The sequence below is a fragment of the Ascaphus truei genome, chromosome 2, assembly GCF_040206685.1.
Source record: "Ascaphus truei isolate aAscTru1 chromosome 2, aAscTru1.hap1, whole genome shotgun sequence".
Taxonomy (NCBI): Eukaryota; Metazoa; Chordata; class Amphibia; order Anura; family Ascaphidae; genus Ascaphus; species Ascaphus truei.
Genome location: NC_134484.1, coordinates 483,116,136 through 483,122,309, shown reverse-complemented (window position 1 = coordinate 483,122,309; position 6,174 = coordinate 483,116,136). Strand labels below are relative to the sequence as shown.

General features: G+C 40.8%; 1 protein-coding gene across 1 annotated transcript in view; it reads left to right on the top strand.

Moving 5' to 3' along the window:
- The window catches only part of LOC142488026 (uncharacterized), a 130,706-nt gene that overhangs the window by 78,244 nt on the left and 46,288 nt on the right, over positions 1-6,174 (top strand).

Sequence of the window (6,174 nt, the reverse complement as noted above, 5' to 3'; positions counted from 1 at the left end):
ATATTGCTGAATATTATCACGATAAATTACTTAATACTCTTATGGTGGGAAGTATTTTTGTTATTGTCTAACCCTAGTTCAGGGTGTTGGAAACAATTCAGTACAAAGTGTGACCTCCTGTCACACCCAAATATAGAAACCATTTGCTTGGTCAGTGTGGGAAACAATTCAGTGTTAAGGGTCACCTCTTCAGAAACCAACAAATTCATGCAGGGAGAGGCCTTTCACATGGACAGAGTTTAGGAAAAACGTTTCTTGGATGAATGACCTCACACACCACATGATTTGCACAGGGGAAATAATTTGCTTGTTCAGAGTGTGGTAAACCATTTTATACAAAGTGGGACCTCTTGTTACACCCAGGGCCGCCAACAGAAATCATGGGGCCCGGGACAAAAGAAAGGAGCAGGGCCCCCACCCCTCCCCCGATCCCATAGTGCACCCCCCCCCCCACTGAACCCATAGAGCACCTACCACGAAAAAAATATCTTTTAGCGCGCAACTTTTACTTAACTTTTCTTATTGTGATACAGAAAAAAACTTTACAATGCAACCTGTTTATTTTTATATTTTCAACAAAAGACAGCTTGCGTGTACTGACTAATCTGTGTGGTTGATTTGAAGTGCTGGTTGTTTAAAGTGTGTGCAGTTAGAACCAGAAGGAAAGGGAAGTACTGCGTATACTAGCAGGGGTGGCTGTTTTTGGGGAGTGTGCAGTGGGTTAATCTATTTTTAAATTGTGCTGTAATTTGAAGCCTGTAACTTTTTTTCCCCTTTCCTGCCTGAGGCAGAGTGGTTGTGGTTGGTTAATTTGCTGGCCTAACACACCTGCAGTGGGTGGGGTTAGTTAATTGATAACCTAACACACCTGGTGTGTGTCCCTATTTAAACAGAGGCTTCTAACGAATCCTGAGCTTGCGTGTACTGACTAATCTGTGTGGTTGATTTGAAGTGCTGGTTGTTTAAAGTGTGTGCAGTTAGAACCAGAAGCAGTGCTGGTTGTTTAAAGTGTGTGCAGTTAGAACCAGAAGCAGTTTGAACAAGGAAGCGGTTAAACAAGGTATAGTTTATTGAAGTACAGTTTACTGTTAGCACTTATAAACTTCATAGTTGCTAGAATGAGCAGGATTGAAAATGCCACTCAATGCACATCTTGCCACATGTATCTGCACTTGGAGCAGCTGTTCCAAGGAGCATACCGCTGTGAGAGGTGTGAGCGGGTGGTCTGTTTAGAATCAGGGATTGCTGATCTGAAGAGGCAACTTGCAATATTGAGTGACATTGGCAATCTTGAAAGGGAATTAGAGCTTACTTAGCAGGCCCTTGCTTCGACTAGTGGTGCAGATGGTGGCGCTGTTAGTGAGGAGCAGGTAGGTAGCTTGGTTGCTGTTAGTGAGGAGCAGGTAGGTAGCTGGGTGACAGAAGGGGAAGCAGGGGCAATAGGGAGAGGCAGGTCGTTTCTGAGCTGACACATCCCAATAGATTTGCCCTGTTGAGTGAAGATATTGGGAATGTTGGGGCAGAAATGGCAAGGCTGGGGGAGACTAATTCCTCTAGCAGCCAGGGGAATTGTCCCTCCAGCACAGTGGGGACTCAGGATGCTCAGATACAAAGAAAGATTGTGGTGGTAGGGGACTCCATTATTAGGAAGGTAGATAGGGCAATCTGTTGCCGGGACCGCATAAACCGAACAGTTTGTTTCCCGGGTGCTCGGGTTCGGCATATTGCGGATCGGGTAGACAGATGGTTGGGGGGGGCTGGGATTGACCTGGCGGTCTTGGTACACGTTGGCACCAATGACAAAGTTAGAGAAAGATGGAGGGTCCTAAAAAATGATTACAGGGATCTAGGCCAAAAGCTTAAGGCAAGGACCTCCAAGGTAGTATTTTCTGAAATACTACCAGTGCCATGCGCTACCCCAGGGAGACAGAGATCAGGGAGGTTAATGCATGGCTAATAAAGTGGTGCAGGAAGGAGGGGTTTGGGTTTTTAGAGCACTGGGACTCCTTTTCTGAGAGGTGCCATCTATATTCTAGGGACTGATTGCACCTCAATGAAGAGGGATCTTCTGTGCTAGGGGAGAGAATGCTAAAAAGGTTGGAGGAGATTTTAAACAAGGATGGAGGGGGGAGGGGAATGAAACAGATAATTAACTAAATGGAATAGATGAGGATACAAGGTGGTATGGAGGTAGAATGGGGGCAAGTGCAAGTTTGACAAGCAGTGAGACACCCATAGTAAATACAGATAATACTAGAAAACTTCTAAATTCTAAACCAAGGGGGAGCAGAAAGGAAGGAGCAGATAAGATAATAGTACAGGCTGGAAAAAAACTTAAATTTATGCTTGCTAATGCAAGAAGCCTGACATAAAATGGGGGGGCTTGAATTAATAGCTGCAAGGGAGCAGTATGATATCATGGGCATTACTGAAACATGGTGGGCTGAAACTTATGACTGGACAGTTAAATTAGAGGGCTATTCTCTTTTTCGGAAGGATCGAACAAATAGAAGGGGAGGTGGAGTATGTTTATATGTTAAACCGGATCTAAAACCTATTATAAGGGATGATGTCTATGAAGGGAATGATGAAAATGTTGAGACTTGTGGATAGAAATTAGCAGGGGAGGTAAAAGTATAAAGAAAATGTTTGTGAGAATATGCTATAAATCACCAAATATCTGCGAGATTGAGGAAGCTAAAATACTTTTGCAAATAGGGATGGCATCAAAACTGGGTCATGTTTGCATAATAGGGGATTTTAATTATCCAGACATAGACTGGGGCAATGAGATTAGGGTTACAACAAAAGGAAACAGGTTTTTGGGGGTGCTTAAAGACAATTATATGACCAAAATTATTGAGGAACCAACCAGGAGAGGGGCAGTTCTGGATTTGGTCATATCAAACAATGTAGAAGTAATAACAAATATTCAAGCCCTGGAACATTTGGGTAACAATGATCATAACATGGTCTCATTTGAAATAAATTATCAAAAAACAGATTTCTTGGGTTCAACAAAGACCTTAAACTTTAGAAAGGCAGATTTTAATCAACTGAGGTCTAATCTAGTAGTAATAAAATGGGATGATGTTTTTGGAGGGAAAAATGTAGAAGATAAATGGGCAGTCTTTAAAACATTGTTAGAAAAGCACACTTATCAGTGTATACCCTTGGGTAATAAGTATAAAAAAAATAAGTCAAAACCAATGTGGCTAAATAAACAGGTAGGGGAGGAAATGAACAAGAGGAAGGCGTTTAGATTCTTTAAGTCAGAAGGGACAGAGACATCGTATCAGAATTATAAGGAATGTAACAAAAATTGCAAAAGGGCAATCAAATTAGCAAAAATGAATAATGAAAAAAGGATTGCAATAGAAAGTAAGGTCAACCCTAAAAAGTTCTTTAAGTACCTTAATAACAAAAAAATGAGAAAAGAAAATATAGGACCCTTTCAGTGTGAGATGGGTAGGCAGATTATTGGAGATAAGGAAAAAGCAGAGGTATTTAAACAAATTCTTTGCCTCTGTGTTTACCAGGGAATAATCAAGTTCAATAGTAGTGCCCGCAGGAGGAAGCCACAACCTCCACATTAATGAACAATTGGTTAACTGAGGAAGAAGTTCATAAGCAACTTGAAAAATTTTAAGTAAATAAGGCTCCTGGCCCCGATGGCATACATCCAAGAGTTCTCAAGGAATTAAGCTCAGTAATAGCAAAACCATTACAGACAGTCCTCGGTTATCCGACACAATGTGTTACTCAAAATGGCGTTGTAAAGCGAAACGTTGTAAAGCAAAACACGTTTTCCCATAGGAACACTGTTTAAATGAAAGGTTCTGTTCCTGAAGGCATTTTTAACACTAAAATACACCAAATATTTTATGCAGGCAATAAGATACGCAGCACACACATAAATTATATAGTGCATATACTGTATTATATATATAATATAACATAATATACTGTATAATATAATATAAAAATATACTATATTATATAGTATAATATAATACAATATATATATTACATACACATAAATAACTTTGCAAAGCGTCGTAAGAGCGTTGGATAAGCCATTTTGGCGTTGTAAAAATGAATATAGGTATGCATTGCATAGCGTTGGATAAGCCATTCGTTGTAAAACGAAGCATTGTAAAACAAGGACTGCCTGTATATTTAATATTCAAGGACTCCATTTCCACAGTCTCAGTACCACAAGATTGGCGTAAAGCAGATGTGGTGCCTATATTTAAAAAGAGGGCTAGATCACAACCGGGAAATTACAGACCTGTAAGCCTGACTTCAATAGTAGGGAAACTACTTGAAGGTTTAATATGGGATAATATTCAGGAATACCTAATGGAAAACAAAATTATTAGTAATAGTCAGCATGGATTTATGAAGGATAGATCATGCCAAACTAACCTTACTTGTTTCTTTGAGGAGGTAAGTAGGAATTTAGACCAGGGTAATGCAGTTGATGTGGTCTACTTAGATTGTGCAAAGGCTTTTGATACGGTTTCACACAAGGAGGTTGGTGTACAAAATAAAGAAAATTGGACTCAGTAGTAATATATGCACTTGGATTGAAAATTGGTTAAAGGACAGACAACAGAGGGTTGTCATAAATGGAACTTTTTCAGGTTGGGCTAAAGTCGTGAGTGGGGTACCTCCGGGATCGGTACTGGGATCCCTGCTTTTTAACTTGTTTATTAATGATCTTGAGGTTGGGATCGAGAGCAAAGTCTCCATCTTTGCTGATGATACTAAATTGTGTAAGGTAATAGAATCAGAGCAGGATTTAATTTCTCTTCAGAAGGACTTGGAGAGACTGGAAATGTGGGCAGGTAAATGGCAGATGAGGTTTAATACAGATAAATGTAAGGTTATGCATTTGGGATGCAAGAATAAAAAGGCGACTTACAAATTAAATGGAGATATATTGGGGGAATCCTTGATGGAGAAGGATTTAGGAGTGCTTGTAGACAGCAGGCTTAGCAATAGTGTCCAATGTCATGCAGTAGCTGCAAAGGCAAACAAGATCTTATCTTGCATCAAACGGGCAATGGATGGAAGGGAAGTAAACATAATTATGCCCCTTTACAAAGCATTAGTAAGACCACACCTTGAATATGGAGTACAATTTTGGGCACCAATCCTAAGAAAAGACATTATGGAACTAGAGAGAGTGCAGAGAAGAGCCACCAAATTAATAAAGGGGATGGACATTCTAACTTATGAGGAGAGGTTAGCTAAATTAGATTTATTTACATTAGAAAAGAGGCGTCTAAGAGGGGATATGATAACTATATACAAATATATTCAGGGACAATACAAGGGGCTTTCAAAAGAACTATTCATCCCACGTGCAGTACAAAGGACTCGGGGCCATCCCTTAAGGTTGGAGGAAAGGAAATTTCACCAGCAACAAAGGAAAGGGTTCTTTACAGTAAGGGCAGTTAAAATGTGGAATTCATTACCCATGGAGACTGTGATGGCAGATACAATAGATTTGTTCAAAAAAAGGTTGGACATCTTTTTAGATGGGAAAGGTATACAGGGATATACCAAATAAGTATACATGGGAAGGATATTGATCCAGGGATTAATCCGATTGCCAATTCTTGGAGTCAGGAAGGAATTAATTTTTCCCCTTAATGGGGTTTTTTGTTTGCCTTCCTCTGGATCAATAAGTAAGTATAGATATAGGATAAAGTATCTGTTGTCTAAATTTAGCATAGGTTGAACTTGATGGACCTACGTCTTTTTTCAACCTCATCTACTATTTAACTATGTAACTATATGACTGCCTGCCTGGGTGGGTGAGTGAGTGGGTGGATGAATGACAGTGGGTGGGTGAATGAATGACGGTGGGTTGGTGAATGACGGTCGTGGGTGGATGACAGTGACTGGGTGGGAGACAGTGACTGGGTGGGTGGGAGACAGTGACTGGGTGACAGTGACTGGGTGGGAGAGAGTGATTGGGTGACAGTGACTGGGTGGGAGAGTGACTGGGTGACAGTGTCTGGGTGGGTGACAGTGACTGGGTGGGAGACAGTGACAGTGAGACAGTGACTGGTTGGGAGACAGTGACTGGGTGGGTAGGAGACAGTGACTGGGTGGGAGACAGTGACTGGGTGGGTGAATGACTGGGTGGGTGAATGACAGTAG